Raw genomic sequence first — 21,696 nt, forward strand, 5'->3', positions numbered from 1 at the left:
TCTGGAAAGCCCTGGATGTCTACTTTCCAACGCAATTGGAAGCACGCCATTTAGAGTTCTGTAGCTCCAGAAAATCCACTTTGAGTGCAGGGAGGTCAGAATCCAACAACATCAGCAGTCCTTTTTCAGCCTGAATCAGATTTTTGCTCAGCTCCTTCAATTTTAGCCAGAAAAATACCTGAAATTACAGAAAAACACACAACTCATATTAAAGTCCAGAAATATGAATTTTTCCTAAAAACTAATGAAAATAAACTAAAAACTAACTAAAACATACTAAAAACTACATGAAATTAACTCTAAAAAGCGTATAAAATGTCCGCTCATCACAACACCAAACTTAAACTGTTGCTTGTCCTCAAGCAACTAAACAAATAAAATAGAAGACTAATAGGTTGAGAAGCAATAATATCTCAGAGTTTTTGAGTGAAGCTCAGATTCTAATTAGATGAGCGGGACTAGCAGCTTTTTGCTTCCGAACAGTTTCGGCATCTCACTTTATCCATTGAAGCTCAGAGTGATTGGCATCTATAAGAACTTAGAAGTCAGATAGTGTCATTGATTCTCCTATTTCAGTATGATGATTCTTGAACACAGCTATTTCATGAGTCTTGGCCGTGGCCCTAAGCACTTTGTTTTCCAGTATTACCCCTGGATACATAAATGCCACAGACACATAATTGGGTGAACCCTTTGGATTGTGACTCAGCTTTGCTAAAGTCCCCAATTAGAGGTGTCCAGAGTTCTTAAGCACACTCTTCTTTCTGCTTTGGACCTTGACTTTAACCGCTCAGTCTCAAGTTTTCACTTGACACCTTCACGCCACAAGCACGTGGTTAGGGACAGCTTGGTTTAGCCGCTTAGGCCAGGATTTTATTCCCTTAGGCCCTCCTATCCACTGATGCTCAAAGCCTTGGGATCCTTTTTATTACCCTTGCCTTTTGGTTTTAAGGGCTATTGGCTTTTTCTGCTTGCTTTTTTTTTTTGCTGCTTTTTCTTGCTTCAAGAATCATTTTTATGATTTTTCAGATTATCAATAACATGTCTTATGTTCATCATTTTTTCAAGAGCCAACATATTTAATAGTCTTAAGCAACAAATTCAAAAGACATATGCACTGTTCAAGCATTCATTCAGAAGACAGAAAGTATTGCCACCACATGTAAGAACTTCCCTTGATTCTAAAGTGGTTTTGGAACGCTCTCTTTCTTGCCTCTTGGAGTGGGTTGTTTTCCTTTGGGAGCCATGATCTTAGTGATTGCGGATAAACACACCAAACTTAGAGGGTTGCTTGTCCGCAAGCAAAAGAAAAGAAAGGAGAGGGATAGAAGGAGAGCTAGGTGCAATTGTTGATGGGAGGGGAGGGAGGCCGAACTCAAATTTATAGGAAGGGAGGGTGGGTTTTTCGAAAAAGAAGAGATAAAGATATGATAAAAAGATTTATTTGGAAAAGATAAGATAGAAGATATGATCAGAGAAGATATAGTTTAAAATTGAGAGGATATGAAAGATTTTTGAAAAAGATAGATTTAGATTTTGAAAAAGATAAAGTGGAGGTTTTGAAAAAGATATTGATGAGTTGAAAAGATAGATTTGTAAAAAAAAAGTTTTGAAAAGAGTTGGATTGAATTTGCAAAGAGGCCTGGTGCTTATGGATTAAAATACATTTGATATTTTTAGGGTAGGGTTTTTAGAAATTATGGAATTTAGAAATCAAGGTTCTTAACATGTTTATGTAAGAAATCATGAATTGAAGTATGAAAATCAAGATTTAGAATGAAAAAATTTGAATAAAAATGAGTTTTGTCTCCTCCCTGCCATCCTGGCGTTTGAACGCCCAAACACTGCCTGTTTTGGGCGTTCAACGCCCAGTGGGTGCCCATTTCTGGCGTTGAACGCCCAGATTGCTGCCATTACTGGCGTTCAACGCCCAGTGGATGCCCATTTTGGGCGTTGAACGCCCAAAATACACTTTTACCGGCGTTTTCTTGCCAGTGAGCTCTTTTTCTCTGTTTTGTGTGCCGAATCCTTCTGTGACTCTGTGGACTTATACAAATGATTCCTCACCTTAGTGTCAGTGAACTTTATATAAACAAATAAAAATAAAAATAGGGCAAAATGCTTAGAGGATTGTTGCCCCATGGCTGGGTTGCCTCCCAGCAAGCGCTTTTTTATTGTCTTTAGCTGGACCTTGCTGAGCTTTTAATCTAGCTTTAGCCTTGAGCATTCTTGCTCAATGTTGCCTTCAAGATAATGCTTGATTCTCTATCCATTGACAATGAACTTCTTATCAGAATCAATATCTTGAAGCTCCACATAACCATATGGTGATACACTTGTAATCGGAAAAGCCTCAGAGATATCAAGAGAGGGGAGGGGCGTCCCTTCTACTGGCTCTATCCGGGACAGATGATCAGCCACTTGGTTCTCTGTCCCTTTTCTGTCTCTTATTTCTATATCAAACTCTTGCAGAGGCAACACCCATCTGATGAGCCTGGGTTTTGAATCCTGCTTTGTGAGTAGATATTTAAGAGCAGCATGATCAGTATACACAATCACTTTTGATCCTACTAAGTATGATCTGAAATTGTCAATGGCGTAAACCACTGCAAGTAATTCTTTTTCTGTGGTTATGTAATTTTTTGGGCATCATTTAAAACGCGACTAGCATAATAAATGACATGCAGAAGCTTGTCATGCCTCTGTCCCAATACTGCACCAATGGCGTGATCACTGGCATCACACATTAGCTCAAATGGTAATGTCCAATCTGGTGCAGAAATGACTGGTGCTGTGACCAGCTTAGCTTTCAGCGTTTCAAACGCCTGTAGGCACTCTGTGTCAAACACAAATGGCGTGTCCGTAGCTAGCAGATTACTTAGAGGTTTTGCGATTTTTGAAAAATCCTTTATAAACCTCCTATAGAATCCTGCATGCCCCAGAAAGCTTCTGATTGCCTTAACATTGGCAGGTGGTGGTAATTTTTCAATTAACTCTATTTTTGCTTGATCTATCTCTATTCCCTTGTTTGAAATTTTATGCCCAAGAACAATCCCTTCAGTCACCATGAAGTGACATTTTTTCCAGTTTAAAACACCTGTTCTTGTAGGAACCAGTTCATTTTTTTCATTATGAATCACTGTCATGCCTCCCTTTTTTGGGACAACTTGGACAGGGCTTACCCAGGGACTATCAGAAATAGGATAAATAATCCCAGCCTCTAGTAGTTTGGTGACCTCTTTCTGCACCACTTCTTTCATGGCTGGATTTAGCCGCCTCTGTGGTTGAACCACTGGTTTGGCATTATCCTCCAATAAGATTTTGTGCATGCATCTAGCTGGGCTTATGCCCTTAAGGTCACCTATGGACCACCCAAGAACTGTCTTGTGTGTCCTTAGCACTTGAATAAGTGCCTCCTCTTCCTGTGAATTTAAAGCAGAGCTTATGATCACTGGAAAAGTGTCACCTTCTCCCAGAAATGCATATTTCAAGGATGGTTGTAATGGCTTGAGCTCGGGTTTAGGAGGTTTTTCCTCTTTCAGAAGAAATTTCAGAGGCTCTTTCATGTCCTCTGAATCCTCTAAATCAGGCTGAACATCTTTAAAGATGTTCTCCAACTCTGATTCAAGACTCTCAGCCATGTTGATCTCTTCTACCAAAGAGTCAATAAGATCAACTTTCATGCAGTCTTTTGATGTGTCTGGATGCTGCATGGCTTTGACAGCGTTCAACTTAAACTCATCATCATTGACTCTCAGGGTTATTTCCCCCTGTTGGACGTCAATGAGGGATTGTCCAGTTGCTAGGAAGGGTCTTCCTAGAATGAGAGTAGCACTCTTGTGCTCCTCCATTTCCAACACAACAAAGTCAGTGAGAAAGGCAAATGGCCCAACTCTGACAATCATGTCTTCAATCACGCCTGATGGATATTTAGTGGAGCCATCAGCAAGTTGGAGACATATCCTAGTTGGTTTAACTTCTTCAGTCAAGCCAAGCTTTCTGATAGTGGATGCAGGTATTAGGTTGATGCTTGCCCCAAGATCGCATAAGGCTGTCTTGGTGCATTGACCTTCTAATATGCATGGTATCAGAAAACTCCTAGGGTCTTTGAGCTTCTCAAGAAAGCTTTTCAGAATGACTGCACTGCATTCTTCAGTGAGGAGTACTCTTTCTGTTTCTCTCCAATCCTTTTTATGACTCAAGATCTCTTTCATGAACTTGGCATAAGAGGGTATTTGCTCAAGTGCTTCTGCAAATGGAATCTTTATTTCAAGAGTCCTGAGGTAATCTGCAAAGCGAGCAAACTGCTTATCCTGCTCCTCTTTCCGGAGTTTTTGAGGATAAGGTATCTTGGTTTTATATTCTTCAACCTTAGTTGCTGTAGGTTTATTGCCTACAGAAGTGGTTGAAGAAGCCTTTTTAGAGGGGTTGTTATCAGCATTTGTGTGTGTCTGATCCCTCACTGGCAATTGAGTGCCAGAGTTAGAAACTGGAGTAAAACTGGACGCCAGCTCCTTGTCTGCTCCTGGCGTTTGAACGCCAGAATTGTGCCCATTTTGGGCGTTCAGCGCCAGATCTTGCCCATTTTGGGCGTTCAACGCCAGATCCTTGCCTATTTCTGGTGTTGAACGCCAGTCCTGCCTTGTTTCTGGCGTTGAACGCCAGTCCTGAGCATGGTCTGGGCATTCAGCGCCAGCCTTCCACCAATTTTCTGGTGTTTTAGTTCCAGAATTACTTTTCCCTGGGCTCTTACTGTCCTTAGGTGAATTTTGGGTGGTTTGCTCATTTCTTAGCTTTTTGCTGCCTTGAGGTGGGGTATTTAATATTTTCCCACTTCTTAGTTGAACTGCTTGGCATTCTTCTGCTATTTGCCTTGACAGCTGCTGCTTTGTTTGCTTAAACTGTTCGTCCATATGTATATTAGCCATCCTTGTCTCTTGTAGTCTATCTTTGAATTCGGCTAAGTGCTTTGTTAGAAAGTCCAATTGCTGATTGAATTCAGCAGCTTGTTTTACAGGACTGAGTTCAGCAGTTGCTGTTTTAACCTCTTCTTTCATGGAAGGGTCACTACTTAGGTACAGATGCTGATTCCTGGCAACTGTATCAATGAGATCTTGAGCCTCTTCAATTGTCTTTCTCATGTGGATAGATCCACCAGCTGAGTAATCTAGAGACATCTGAGCTCCTTCTGCAAGCCCATAGTAGAAGATGTCTAACTGAACCCACTCTGAAAACATTTCAGAGGGGCATTTTCTTAGCATCTCTCTGTATCTCTCCCAGGCATCATAAAGAGATTCATTATCTCCTTGTTTAAAGCCTTGGATGTCCAGCCTTAGCTGTGTCATCCGTTTTGGGGGAAAGAATTGATTCAGGAATTTTTCTGTCAGCTGTTTCCATATCCTTATGCTGGCCTTAGGTTGGTTATTTAACCACCTCTTAGCTTGATCTTTCACAGCAAATAGAAACAGTAATAGTCTGTAGACATCCTGATCTATTTCCTTATCATGTACTGTGTCAGCAATTTGTAAAAACTGTGCCAGAAACTCTGTAGGTTCTTCCTGTGGAAGACCGGAATACTGGCAATTTTGCTGCACCATGATAATGAGCTGAGGATTCAACTCAAAGCTACTGACTCCAATGGAGGGTATGCAGATACTACTCCCATATGAAGCAGTAGAGGGGTTAGAATATGACCCCAGAGTCCTCCTGGACTATTCATTTCCGCTTATGTCCATGATGGATAAAGGGAGATGATGTAAAATAGAGAAAATATTTTTATTTATTTATTTATTTATTTATTTCAAAAATGAAATAAAATAAAATAAATAATAAAAAAAATTGAGTGAAGAATTTCGAAAAATTGAGGAGAGAGAAAGTGGTTAGGAAGTTTTGAAAAGGATATGATGATTTTTTTGAAAAAGGTTTTAAATTTTGAAATAAAAATCTGAATTTTAGAAATAGATTTCGAAAATTTGCTTTTAAAACAGAGAGAAAAGATATTTTTGAATTTAAAGAGGAGAGAGAAAAACAATAAGATAGCACAAGATTTAAAATTTTTTAGATCTGATGCTCCTTGTTTTCAAAAATTTTTTTAAGGGAAGAACACGAAGGAAGAACACCAAACTTAAAATTTTTAGAAAACCAAACTAAAATTTTCGAAAAACACAGAGAAATCAACAAGAAAACACCAAACTTAAAATTTGGCACAGGATTTAATAGAAAAATTATTTTTGAAAAAGGTTTTAACAAGAAAATAAGGATTCTAAAGTTTTAGCACGACAATAATACGAGACTCTAAACAAAAAGAGAAATTTTTCCTAATCTAAGCAACAAAATAAACCGTTAGTTGTCCAAACACGAACAATCCCCGGCAACGACGCCAAAAACTTGGTGCACGAATTGTGAATCACACTTTTCACAACGCGTACCACTTACCAGCAAGCCTTTGTCTTTGATTCACGCATGCACGTCCTCTCATGGCAAGCTGTATGTAGGAGGTCACCGTCATCAATGGCTACATCCCATCCTCTCAGTGAAGAATATGCTCACATGCTCTGTCACAGCACAGCTAATCATCTGTCGGTTCTCGATCATACTGGAATAGGATTCTTTATCCTTTTGCGTCTGTCACTAACGCCAAGAACTCGCGAGTTTAAAGCTCGTCACAGTCATTCGATCATTAAATCCTACTCGGAATACCACAGACAAGGTTTAGACTTTCCGGATTCTCATGAATGCCGCCATCAGTTCTAGCTTATACCACGAAGATTCTAATTAAGAGATCTAAGAGATACTCATTCAATCGGATATAGAACGGAGGTGGTTGTCATGCACACGTTCATGGGTTGAGGAAGGTGATGAGTGTCACAGATCATCACCTTCATCACAGTTAAGCGCGAATGAACATCTTAGGTAGGAACAAGCGTGTTTGAATGGAAAACAGAAATACTTGCATTAATTCATCGAGACACAGCAGAGCTCCTCACCCCCAACAATGGAGTTTAGAGACTCATGCCGTCAAAGAGTACAAAGTTTAGATCTAAAATGTCATGAGATACAAAATAAGTCTCTAAAAGTTGTTTAAATACTAAACTAGTAGCCTAGGTTTACAACAAATGAGTAAACTATAGCAGATGGTATAGAGATCCACTTCTGGGGCCCACTTGGTGTGTGCTGGGGCTGAGATTTAAGTAATTCACGTGCGTAAGGCCATTTTGGGCGTTCAACGCCAGGTTTGGATCTATTTCTGGCGTTGAACTCCAGCTTTTAATCCTTTTCTGGCACTGGACGCCAGAATTGGGCAGAGAACTGGCGTTGAACGCCAGTTTACGTCGTCTATCCTTGAGCAAAGTATGGACTATTATATATTTCTGGAAAGCCCTGGATGTCTACTTTCCAACGCAATTAGAAGCACGCCATTTCGAGTTCTGTAGCTCCAGAAAATCCACTTTGAGTGCAGGGAGGTCAGAATCCAACAGCATCAGCAGTCCTTTTTCAGCCTGAATCAGATTTTTGCTCAGCTCCTTCAATTTCAGCCAGAAAAATACCTGAAATTACAGAAAAATATACAACTCATAGTAAAGTCCAGAAATATGAATTTTTCCTAAAAACTAATGAAAATAAACTAAAAATTAACTAAAACACACTAAAAACTACATGAAATTAACTCCAAAAAGCGTATAAAATGTCCGCTCATCAGACGACCTCATCAAGAGAAGAGCACAGGAGTTCCTCCCGGAAATCCCTCAAATTGAATACTAGGGGCGCCTAGAAGCATCTATCACCAAGTTGCAAGAAACTATGGATCAACTGAAGGAAGAACAGCAAAATCAAAACAGCATGCTCTGCAAACTGCTTAGGGAACAAGAAGAGCAAGGGCGTGAACTGAAGGAACTGAAGCGCCAGAAGCTATCTCTTGAAGGACCAAGCACCCCACAGACTAAAGAGGCATCTACCTCCTAAAATAAAGGTTGTTGAGTCCTAACTCTGTGATAACCTTTTATCCATTTTAAGAGTACATGAGTATTAGAATTAGAGTCATTTGTCTTTATATCTTTAATTTCCTTTCTTTTATTACTAAGTGTCTACTTTTATGCCTAATTTATATTATTTCTATTAAATAATAAATAAATATTAGAGTCTATGCCTTAAAGTTATGAAGGTCCTATGAATCCATCACCTTTCTTAAATCAAAAATGCTTTTAATCACAAAAGAACAAGAAGTACATGATTTTAAATTCATCCTTGAAATTAGTTTAATTATTCTTATGTGGTGACAATACTTTTTGTTTTCTGAATGAATGCTTGAACAGTGCATATGTCTTTTGAATTTGTTGTTTATGAATGTTAAAATTGTTGGCTCTTGAAAGAATGATAAAAAGGAGAAATGTTGTTGATAATCTGAAAAATCATAAAAATGATTCTTGAAGCAAGAAAAAACAGTGAATAGAGAAAAGCTTGCGAAAAAAAATATGGCAAAAATAAAAGAAAAAGAAAGCAAGCAGAAAAATCCAAAAGCTCTTTAAACCAAAAGGCAAGGGTAAAAAGGATCCAAGGCTTTGAGCATTAATGGATAGGAGGGCCCGAAGGAATAAAATCCTGGCCTAAGCGGCTAAACCAAGTTGTCCCTAACCATGTGCTTGTGGCGTGAAGGTGTCAAGTGAAAAACTTGAGACTGAGCGGTTAAAGTTGAGGTCCAAAGCAAAAAGAGTGTGCTTAAGAACTCTGGACACCTCTAATTGGGGACTTTAGCAAAGCTGAGTCACAATCTAAAAAGGTTCACCCAGTTATGTGTCTGTGGTATTTATGTATCCGGTGGTAATACTGGAACACAAAGTGCTTAGGGCCACGGCCAAGACTCATAAAGTAGCTGTGTTCAAGAATCAACATATTGAACTTGGAGAATCAATAACACTATCTAAATTCTGAGTTCCTATAGATGCCAGTCATTCTGAGCTTCAAAGGATAAAGTGAGATGCCAAAACTGTTCAGAGGCAAAAAGCTACTAGTCCCGCTCATTTAATTGGAACTAAGTTTCATTAATATTTTGGAATTTATAGTATATTCTCTTCTTTCTATCCTATTTGATTTTCAGTTGCTTGGGGACAAGCAACAATTTAAGTTTGGTGTTGTGATGAGCGGATAATTTATACGCTTTTTGGCATTGTTTTTAAGTAGTTTTCAGCATGTTTTAATTACTTATTAGTATATTTTTATTATTTTTTATTCAAAATTCACATTTCTGGACTTTACTATGAGTTTGTATGTTTTTCTATGATTTCAGGTATTTTCTGGCTGAAATTGAGGGACCTGAGCAAAAATCTGATTCAGAGGCTGAAAAAGGACTGCAGATGCTGTTGGATTCTGACCTCCCTGCACTCGAAATGGATTTTTTGGAGCTACAAAAGACCAACTGGCGCGCTTTCAATTGCGTTGGAAAGTAGACATCCAGGGCTTTCCATCAATATATAATAGTTTATATTTTTCTCAAAGATAAATGACGTAAACATGTTCCATTCTGGCGTTAAACGCCAGAAACAGGTTACAACCTGGCGTTTAACTCCAGAAACAGCCTAGGCACGTGTAAAGCTCAAAGTCTCAGCCCCAACACACACCAAGTGGATCCCGAAAGTGGATTTTTGCACTATCTATCGTAGTTTACTCATTTTCTAAAAACCTAGGTTACTAGTTTAGTATTTAAACAACTTTTAGAGATTTATTTTGCATCTCATGACATTTTTAGATCGGAACTTTGTATCTTTGACAATATGAGTCTCTAAAATCCATTGTTGGGGGTGAGGAGCTCTGCTGTGTCTCGATGAATTAATGCAATTATTTCTGTTTTCTATTCAAACACGCTTGTTTCTATCTAAGATATCCATTCGCACTTCAATATGATGAATGTGATGATCCGTGACACTCATCACCATTCTTAACCTATGAACGCGTGCCTGCAACCACCTTCGTTCTACCTTAGATTGAATGAGTATCTCTTGGGTTCCTGGGTCATGAGTCTGATCGCCTCTCCTGACAACAGAACTTTCAGATCCGTGAGACCAGAGTCTTCGTGGTATAAGCTAGAATCCATTGGCAGCATTCTTGAGATCTGGAAAGTCTAAACCTTGTCTATGGTATTCCGAGTAGGATCCGGGAAGGGATAACTATAACGAGCTTCAAACTCGCGAGTGTTGGGCATAGTGACAGACACAAAAGGATCAATGGATCCTATTCCATCACAAGTGAGAACCGACAAATGATTAGCCATGCACATAGACCTTTTTCACTGAGAGAACGGATGGTAGCCATTGACAATGGTGATCCACCAACATACAGCTTGCCATGGAAGGAGCCTTGCGTGCGTGAAGAAGATGACAGTAGGAAAGCAGAGATTCAGAAGACAAAAAGGTTCTTAATACCTTGTACCATAGGCACCATGACCTTTGAGAAGGCTCTGTATGACTTGGGGTCAGGAATAAACCTCATGCCACTCTCTGTAATGGAGAAACTAGGGATCTTTGAGGTATAAGCTGTAAGAATCTCATTAGAGATGGCAGACAAATCAACGAAACAGGCTTATGGAGTTGTAGAGGATGTCTTAGTGAAGGTTGAATGCTTGTACTTCCCTGCTGACTTCATAATCCTAGACATTGGGAAGGATGAGGATGAATCCATCATCCTTGGAAGACCCTTTCTAGCCACAGCAAGGGCTGTGATTGATGTGGACAGAGGAGAGTTAGTCCTTCAATTGAATGAGGATTACCTTGTGTTTAAGGCTCAAGGATCTCCTTCTGTAAACATGGAAAAGAAGCATGAAAAGCTTCATCCAATTCTCTCAATACAGAGTGAAACAGAGCCCCACACTCAACTTCTAAGTTTGGTGTTGGGAGGCCATCATTAAGCTCTGAGTCTCTGTGAAGCTCTCTAAGAGCTCACTGTCAAGCTATTGACATTAAAGAAGCGCTTATTGGGAGGCAACCCAATGTTATTTAATTATATTTATTATAGACATATTTTTCTATTGTCATGTTACGTTTCCTTTAGGTAGATGATCATGTGAAGTCACAAAAATAGCTGCAGAATTAAAGCGAAATCAAAAACAGAATCAAAAATAGCACACCCTGGAGGATAGGCTTACTGGCGTTTAAACGCCAGTAAGGATAGCAGAATGGACGTTTAATGCCCAGTCTGGCAGCATTCTGGGTGTTAAATGCCAGAATTGGCAGACAGACTGGCGTTTAATGCCAGAAAAGGGTGTCTGGTGTTTGGCTGGCGTTAAACGCCAGAATTGGCAGACAGACTGGCGTTTAATGCCAAAAAAGGGTGTCTGGTTGGCGTTAAACGCCAAAAAGGGGCATCAGCCTGGCGTTTAACGCCAGAAAAGATAGCAGAGTTAGCGTTAAATGCCAGAATTGGCACACAGAGGGCATTTAAATACCAGAAAGATGCAAGAAGCAGAATTCTTTGACACCTCAGGATCTGTGGACCCCACAGGATCTCCACCTACCCCAACTCACTCTCTCTCCTCTTCACACCTCTCCATAACACTATTTCCCAAATACCATTCACCTATCAAGTCCTACCCTCTTCCCCAAAATCTTTTCACCACTCACATCCATCCATCGAAAAACCCCACCTACTTCACCATTCAAATTCAAAATATTTCCCTCCCAAACCTAACCCCTTCATACACGACTTCCCTCTCTCTCTCTTACCCTATAAATACCCATCCTTACCTCCTTCAATTTCACACATCATAAACACTTCAACACCCCTTGGCTGAATCCAAAATACCCCTCCATTTCCTCTATTTCTTCTTATTCTCCTCCTTTCTTTCTTCTTTTGCTCAAGGACGAGCAAACCTTTTAAGTTTGGTGTGGAAAAAAGCTCTGGTTTTTATTTTTTCATAACCATTAATGGCACCTAAGGCCGGAGAAACCTCTAGAAAGAGGAAAGGGAAGGCAAATGCTTCTACCTCCGAGTCATGGGAGATGGAGAGATTCATCTCAAAGGTCCATCAAGACCACTTCTATGAAGTTGTGGCCAAAAAAAGGGTGATTCCCGAAGTCCCCTTCATGCTCAAAAAGAGTGAATATCCGGAGATCCAACGTGAGGTTTGAAGAAGAGGTTGGGAAGCTCTCACCAACCCCATCCAACAAGTCGGAATCTTAATGGTTCAAGAGTTCTATGCTAATGCATGGATCACTGAGAACCATGATCAAAGTGTGAACCCGAACCCAAAGAATTGGCTCACAATGGTTCGGGGGAAATACTTGGATTTCAGTCCGGAAACTGTGAGGTTGGCATTCAACTTGCCAATAATGAGAGGAGATTCTCATCCTTTCACTAGAAGAGTCAACTTTGATAAAAGGTTGGACCAAGTTCTCACAGACATTTGTGCGGAAGGAGCACAATGGAAGAGAGACTCAAAAGGCAAGCCGGTTCAATTGAGAAGGCCTGACCTCAAACCCGTGGCTAGGGGATGGTTGGAGTTCATCCAACGCTCTATCATTCCTACTAGCAACCGGTCTGAAGTTACAATAGACCAGGCTATCATGATCCATATTATCATGAATGGAGAGAAAGTAGAAGTTCATGAGATCATACCTCTAGAACTCTACAAGGTGGCAGACAAGCCCTCCACTTTGGCAAGGTTAGCCTTCCCTCATCTCATCTGTAACCTATGTAATTCAACTGGAATTGTCATAGAGGAAGACATCCTCATTGAAGAGGACAAACCCATCACTAAAAAGAGGATGGAGCAAACAAGAGAGCTCACTCATGGACCTCAACAAGAGCATGAGAAGATTCCTCATCAAAAAATCCCTGAGATGCCTCAAAGGATGTATTTTTCTCCACATAACTATTGGGAGCAACTCAACACCTCTTTAGGAGATTTGAGTTCCAACATGGAGCAACTAAGGATGGAGCACCAAGAGCACTCCATTATCCTCCATGAAATCAGAGAGGACCAAAAGGCCATGAGAGAGGAGCAACAAAGGCAAGGAAGAGACATAGAGGAGCTCAAGCACTCCATAGGATCTTCAAGAGGAAGAACTAGCCGCCGTCACTAAGGTGGACCCGTTCTTTAATTTCCTTGTTCTTATTTTTCTGTTTTTCAATTTTTATGCTTTATGTTTTGTCTATGTTTTTTGTCTTTATTACATGATCATTAGTATTTAGTGTCTATGTCTTAAAGCTATGAATGTCCTATGAATCCTTCACCTTTCTTAAATGAAAAATGTTTTCTGAAAAAGAAAAAGAGGTACATGAATTTCAAAATTTATCTCGAAAATAGTTTAATTATTTTGATGTGGTGGCAATACTTTTTGTTTTCTGAATGAATGCTTGAACAGTGCATATTTTTTATAGTGGTGTTTATGATTGTTAAGATTGTTGGCTCTTGAAAGAATAATGAAAAAAGAGAAATGTTATTGATAATCTGAAAAATCATAAAATTGATTCTTGAAGCAAGAAAAAGCAGTGAAAAACACAAAGCTTGCGAAAAAATGGCAAAAAATAAAGAAAAAAGAAAGAAAAAGAAAAAGCAAGCAGAAAAAGCCAATAACCCTTTGAACCAAAAGGCAAGGGTAAAAAGGATCCAAGGCTTTGAGCATTAATGGATAGGAGGGCCTAAAGGAATAAAATCCTGGCCTAAGCGGCTAAATCAAGTTGTCCCTAACCATGTGCTTATGGCGTGAAGGTGTCAAGTAAAAAGCTTGAGACTGAGCGGTTAAAGTCATGGTCCAAAGCAAAAAGAGTGTGCTTAAGAGCTCTGGGCACCTCTAACTGGGGACTCTAGCAAAGCTGAGTCACAATCTGAAAAGGTTCACCCAGTTATGTGTCTGTGGCATTTATGTATCCGGTGGTAATATTGAAAAATAAAGTGCTTAGGGTCACGACCAAGACTCATAAAGTAGCTGTGTTCAAGAATCAACATACTGAACTAGGAGAATTAATAACACTATCTGAATTCTGAGTTCCTATAGATGCCAATCATTCTGAACTTCAAAGGATAAAGTGAGATGCCAAAACTATTCAGAAGCAAAAAGCTACTAGTCCTGCTCATCTAATTGAAACTAATCTTCATTGATATTTTTGAGATTTATTGTATTTTCTCTTATTTTTATCCTATTTTGTTTTTAGTTTCTTGGGGACAAGCAACAATTTAAGTTTGGTGTTGTGATGAGCGGATAATTTATACCCTTTTTGGCTTTGTTTTTACATAGTTTTTAGTATGTTTTAGTTAATTTTTATTATATTTTTATTAGTTTTTATGCAAAAATCACATTTCTAGACTTTACTATGAGTTTGTGTATTTTTCTGTAATTTTAGGTATTTTCCGGCTGAAATTGAGGGACCTGAGCAAAAGTCTGATTCAGAGGCTGAGAAAGGACTGCAGATGCTGTTGGATTCTGACCCTCCTGCACGTGAAATGGATTTTCTGGAGCTATAGAAGCCCAATTGGCACGCTCTTAATTGCGTTGGAAAGTAGACATCTTGGGCTTTCCAGCAATTGATAATAGTCCATACTTTTCCCGAGATTTGATGGCCCAAACTGGCGTCTAAACGCCAGCCAGAGACCCTTTTCTAGCGTAAAACGCCAGAACGGGCACCAAAGCTGGAGTTAAACACCCAAACTGGCATCCAAGCTGGCATTTAACTCCAAGAATGGCCTATGCACGTGAAAGCTTCAAAGCTCAGCCCAAACACTCACCAAGTGGGCCCCGAAAGTGGATTTCTGCACTAGTTGTACTTAGTTACTTATTTTCTGTAATCCCTAGTAACTAGTTTAGTATAAATAGCACTTTTTACTATTGTATTCGAATCTATTATCATCTATTATACTTTTGGACTTTGATATTACATTTGGGAGGCTGGCCATACGGCCATGCCTAGACCTTCTTCTCTTATGTATTTTCTACGGTGGAGTTTCTACACCTCATAGATTAAGGTATGGAGCTCTGCTGTTCTTCATGAATTAATGCAAGTACTATTGTTTCTCTTTCAATTCACGCTTACTTCTTCTCCAAGATATACTCTCGCACTTAATTCAGTTAAGTCAGAATGAAGGGGTGACCCGTGACAATCACCCACTATCTTCGTTACTCGCTTAGCCAAGATCCGCGTGCCTGACAACCACAAGCGGTCTACATGATGTTCAACGTAGTCATTGGACGACAGCCAGAGTATATTCTCTTGGATTTCTAATCCAGAGACCGATTCTGGAGGTTAGAACCTTCGTGGTATAGGCTAGAACCAATTGGCAGCATTCCTGAGATCCGGAAAGTCTAAACCTTGTCTGTGGTATTTCAAGTAGGATCCGGGAAGGGATGACTGTGACGAGCTTCAAACTCGTGAATGTTGGGTGCAGTGACAGTGTGCAAAAGGATAGAGAGATCCTATTTCGATGCTAATGAGAACCGACAGATGATTAGTCGTGCGGTAGCTGTACCTGGTATTTTTCATCCGAGACGAAAAATCTGACAGTTGATTAGTCGTGCAGAAACCGTACCTGGTATTTTTCATCCGAGAGGATCATACAGCTTGCCATGGAAGGGAGCACGCATGGTTGGATGAAGACAATATGAAAGCAGAGGTTCAAAAGTAACAAAGCATCTCCAAACGCTTATCTAAAATTCCCACCAATGAATTACATAAGTATCTTTATTTTATTTTATGTTTTATTTATCTTTTAATTATCAAAACCTCATAACCATTTGAATCCGCCTGACTAAGATTTACAGGATGACCATAGCTTGCTTCAAGCTGACAATCTCCGTGGGATCGACCCTTACTCACGTAAGGTATTATTTGGACGACCCAGTGCACTTGCTGGTTAGTTGTACGGAGTTGTGAAAAGTGTGATCACAATTTCGTGCACCAACAGTGCATATTTGAAGTTGGAATTTTAGAATGTTGGCTCTTGAAAGAATGATGAAAAAAGGAAAAGTATTATTGGTATTCTGAAAACTCTAAATAAATTGATTCTTGAAGCAAGAAAAAGCAGCAAAAAGAAAAAGAAAAAACATGTTGCAAAAGAAAAAAAATTATGCAGGCGAAAAAATAAATAAATAAAAAAGTAGAAAAAGCCAATAACTCTTTAAACTAAAAGGCAAGAGCAAAAAGCCAGTAACCATTTAAACCAAAAGACAAGGGTAAAAGGATCCAAGGCTTTGAGCATCAATTGTTAGAAGGGCCTACAAGGAATAAAATCCTGGCCTAAGCAGCTCAACCAACCTATCCCTAACCATGAGCTTGTCGTGTAAAGGTGTCAAGTGAAAAGCTTGAGACTGAACAGTTAAAGTTGTGGTCCAAAGCAAAAAAGAGTGTGCTTAAAAACTCTGGACACCTCTATCTAGGGATTCTAGCAAAGCTAAATCACAATCCTAAGGGGTTCACCCAGTTAAAGTGTCTGTGGTATTTACGTATCCGGTGGTAATACTGGAAAACAAAGTGCTTAGGGTCACGGCCAAGACTCTGAAAGCTATGTTCAAGAATCAAAGAGAACTGAACTAGGAGAGTCAATAATATCATCTGGATTCTAAGTTCCTAAAGTGACCAACACTTCTGAGTTCCAATGGATAGTGAGATGCCAAAACTATTCAGAAACAAAAAGCTACTAAGTCCCGCTCATCTAATTAAAACTAAGCTTCATTAGAAACTCTGAAAATTAATTGTATCTTACTCTTCCTTTTATCCTACTGTTTTTTTAGTTGCTTGGGGACAAGCAACAGTTTAAGTTTGGCGTTGTGATGAGCGGATATTTTATACGCCTTTTGACATCATTTTCATATAGTTTTTAGCATGTTTTGTTTAAGTTTTATTAAGTTTTCATAGGTTTTAGTGCAAAATTCACATTTTTGGATTCTACTTTGAGTTTTTGTCTTTTTATGCAAGTTCAGGTATTTTCTGGCTAAAATTGAGGAGTTGGAGCAAAAGTCTGATTCAGAGACAGAGAAAGCACTGTAGATGCTGTCGGGATCTGACCTAATATATAATAGTCTATACTTTGCTTCAGATTAGAAGGCCCAAGATTGGAATCCAATGCCAGCCTCCTGCCCCCCTTCCAGGCATCCAGCGCCCAAGGAGAAGAGACCAGCGTCCAAATGCCCATAGAGGACCCTCTAGCCAGCGTTCAAGGCCCTAGAGGACTCCTAGCATGCAGATAATTTATACCTTTTTTGGCATTATTTTTACATAGTTTTTAGTATATTTTAGTTACTTTTTATTATATTTCTATTAGTTTTTATTTAAAAATCACATTTCTGGACTTTACTATGAGTTTTTATGTTTTTCTGTGATTTCATGTATTTTCTGGCTGAAATTGAGGGACCTGAGCAAAAATCTTATTCAGAGGCTGAAAAAGGACTGCAGATGCTGTTGGATTCTGACCCTGCTGCACTCGAAGTAGATTTTCTGGAGTTACAGATATCCAATTGGCGCGCTCTCAATTGCGATGGAAAGTGGACATTCTGGGCTTTTCAGTAATATATAATAGTCTATATTTTGCCCGAGATTTGATGGCCCAAACTGGCGTCCAAAGTCAGCCTAAAACATCTTGGCGTAAAACGCCCAAACTGGCACCAGAATTGGAGTTAAACGCCCAAACTGGCACCAAAGCTGGCGTTAACACCAGAAACAGCCTATGCACGTGTAAAGCTCAATGCTCAGCCCAAGCACACACCAAGTGGGCCCCGAAAGTGGATTTCTGCACTATCTGCACTTAGTTACTCATTTTCTGTAAACCTAGGTTACTAGTTTAGTATAAAAACTACTTTTAGAGATTTATTTTACATCTTTGGAATATATTTTGATCACTTTGATCTTTGAGACCATTGTTCACATTTGGGGGCTGGCCATTCGGCCATGCCTAAACCTTTTTCACTTATGTATTTTCAACGGTGGAGTTTCTACACCCCATAGATTAAGGTGTGGAGCTCTGCTGTTCTTCATGAATTAATGCAAGTACTATTGTTTTTCTATTCAATTCATGCCTACTTCTTCTCCAAGATATACTCTCGTACTTAATTTAGTTAAGTCAGAATGAAGGGGTGACCCGTGACAATCACTCACTATCTTCGTTACTCGCTTAGCCAAGATCCGCGTGCCTGACAACCACAAGCGGTCTACATGATGTTCAACATAGTCATTGAACGACAGCCGGAGTATATTCTCTTGGGTATCTAATACACGGACCTAGTCCGTGAGATTAGTATCTTCGTGGTATAGGCTAGAACAATTGGCAGTATTCCTGGGATCCGAAAAGTCTAAACCTTGTCTGTGGTATTCTGAGTAGGATCTGGGAAGGAATGACTGTAACGAGCTTCAAACCTGCGAATGTTGGGCGCAAGTGACAGTGCGTAAAAGGATCAATGGATTCTATTCCGACGCTATCAGGAACTGACAGATGATTAGCCATGCGATAGCTGTACCTGGTATTTTTTATCCGAGACAAGAAATCTGACAGTTCATTAGCCGTGCAGAAATCGTAGAGGACCATTTTCACTGAGAGAATCCTACAGCTTGCCATGGAAGGAGGTAATGCATGGTTGGAAGAAGGCAATAGGAAAGCAGAGGTTCAGAAGCAACAAAGCATCTCTATACGCTTATCTGAAATTCACACCAATGAATTACATAAGTAACTTTATCTTATTTTTTGTTTTATTTATATTCTAATTATCAAAACCTCATAACCATTTGGATCCGCTTGACTGAGATTTACAAGATGACCATAGCTTGCTTCAAGTCGACAATCTCCGTGGGATCAACCCTTACTCATGTAAGGTTTATTACTTGGACGACCCAGTGCACTTGCTGGTTAGTTGTGCGGAGATGTGAAAAGTGTGAATCATGATTTCCGTGCACCAAGTTTTTGGCACCGTTTCCAGGGATTGTTCGAGTTTGGACAACTGACGGTTCATCTTTTTGCTTAGATTGGGTAATTTTATTTTATGTTTAAGCTTTTTATTTTTATTTTTGAAAAATTCAAAAAAAAATATAAATAAAAAAATTTAAAAATATTATGTTCTTAAGAATTTTTAAGAATGAATTCTAGAGTTTCATAAGATATGTTGAAGCCTGGCTGGCTGTTAAGCCATGTCTAATCTTTTGGACCGAGGTTTCCACTTATCTTTGCAAGAGCCTTTGGATTCCTATCAATTTGGCTGTTGTATGTAATGCTTTGCTGAACCTTGGTTGGCCATTTGGCCATGTCTAATTCTATTGGACCGAAACTTTAGACTAACATTGCACGATTCCTGGAATTCTTATTAAAAATTTCGAATGTCTTTATTTTCTTTTTCCAAAATAATTTTTGAAAAATACAAAAAAATTAATAAAATCATAAAAACCAAAAATATTTTGTGTTTCTTGTTTGAGTCTAGTGTCAAATTTTAAGTTTGGGAATAAATGACCATTTGTACCCATAAAAGATGAAAACGCTGACATATGTACCCACATCAGATCAAAACTAAACTTGTACCCACGCAAGATGCCGTCTGTGTGACAAAAGTACCCTACGTGGCACTCCAACCCTCTAAAGACAGGGTACTTTTGTCACACGGAGGGCATCTTGCGTGGGTACAAGTTTAGTTTCGATTTAATATGGGTACATATGTCAGCGTTTTCATCTTTTATGGGTACAAATGGTCATTTATTCTAAGTTTGGTGTCAATTACATTTTTTTTAATTTTCTTAAAATTTTCGAAAATTCATCATGTGTTCTTCATAGATCTTCAAGTTATTCTTGATGATTTTCCTGGTTTGATCTTTAATCTTTCTTGTTTTGTGTCTTTTCTTGTTTTTCATATGCATTTTTGAATTACTAGTGTCTAAAGTTTAAAAATTTTTAAGTTTGGTGTCTTGCATGTCTTTCTTTTCTTAAAAATTTTCAAAAATATGTTCTTAATGTTTATCATGATCTTCAAAGTGTTCTTGGTGTTCATCTTGACATTCAAAGTGTTCTTGCATGTATTTTTTGTTTTGATCTTAAACTTTTATGTTTTGTGTCATTTTGTGTTTTTCTCTCTCCTTATTAAAATTTCAAAAATAAAAAATAATATCTTTCTCTTATTTTACTCATAATTTTCGAAATTTTAGATTGATTTAGTCAAAAAGTTTTAAAATTTAGTTGTTTCTTGTTAGTCAAGTCAAAATTTCAATTTAAAAATTCTATCTTTTAAAATCTTCTTCAAAATCAAATCTTTTTCAAATTTCTTTTAATATTTTCGAATTCTTTCTTAAATAAATTTTCAAAATCTTTTTTCTTATTTTTATTTCATATTTTCGAATTAATTGCTAACATTTAATGTTTTGAGTCAAAAATTTCAAGTTGTTACTTGCCTATTAAGAAAAGTTTAATCTTTAAATTCTAGAATCATATCTTTTAGTTTCTTGTTAGTCAAGTAATCAACTTTAATTTCAAAAATCAAATCTTTTTAATTTCCTTTTCAAATCTTTTTCAAAATGAATTTCAATCATATCTTTCTCAACATTTAGTTTCAAAATCTTTTCTAACTTCTTATCTTTTCAAAATTAATTTTAACCACTTGATTTGTTTGTTTTAAGTTTAAAAAGTTTACTATTTCTTATCTTTTTCAAAACCACCTAACTACTTTTCTCTCTCATCACTTTCGAAAATTAACTAACAACTTTTTCAAAATTCTTTTTAATTAACTAATTGTTTTAAATTCTAATTTTAATTTATTTTCTCTCTTAAATTTTGAATTCTAGCTAATAATTAAAATAAAAACAAAAATATTTTTATTTTCTTTTGAATTAATTTTCGAATACTCTCTCTCTCATCTCTTTCTATTTATTTATTTATTTACTAACACTTCTCTTCTTCTTATAATTCGAACCCTCTCCCTCTCTCTGTGTTCGAATTCTTCTTCTCCCTTATTCTATTCTTCTATTCGTCTACTCACATAAAGGAATCTCTATACTGTGACATAAAAGATTCTTCTTCTTTTCTGTTCTCTTCTTTTTCATATGAGTAGGAACAAGGATAAGAACATTCTTGTTGAAGCTGATCCGGAACCTAAAAGGACTCTAAAGAGGAAGCTAAGAGAAGCTAAAGCACAAAACTCTGGAGAGGATCTAACAGAAATTTTTGAAAAAGAAGTAGAGATGGCAGCCATAAATAATAATAATGGTGGAGATGCAAGGAAGATGCTTGGTGACTTTGTTGCACCCACTTCTGATTTCTATGGAAGAAGCATCTCAATTCCTGCAATTGGAGCAACCAACTTTGAGCTTAAGCCTCAATTAGTTTCTCTATTGCAGCAGAATTGCAAGTTTCATGGACTTCCATTGGAAGATCCTCATCAATTCTTAGCTGAATTCTTGCAAATCTGTGATACTGTTAAGACCAATGGGGTTAATCCTGAGGTCTACAGACTTATGCTTTTCCCCTTTGCTGTAAGAGACAGAGCTAAGACATGGTTGGACTCACAACCTAAAGAAAGCCTAAACTCTTGGGAAAAGTTGATCAATGATTTTTTGGCCAAATTCTTTCCACCTCAAAAGTTGAGCAAGCTTAGAGTGAAATTCCAAACCTTCAGACAGAAGGAAGGTGAATCCCTCTATGAAGCTTGGGAAAGATACAAGCAATTGATCAGAAGGTGTCCTTCTGACATGCTTTCAGAATGGAGCATCTTATGGATATTCTATGATGGTCTGTCTGAATTGTCCAAGATG

The sequence above is a fragment of the Arachis ipaensis genome, chromosome B03 (assembly GCF_000816755.2).
Source record: "Arachis ipaensis cultivar K30076 chromosome B03, Araip1.1, whole genome shotgun sequence".
Taxonomy (NCBI): Eukaryota; Viridiplantae; Streptophyta; class Magnoliopsida; order Fabales; family Fabaceae; genus Arachis; species Arachis ipaensis.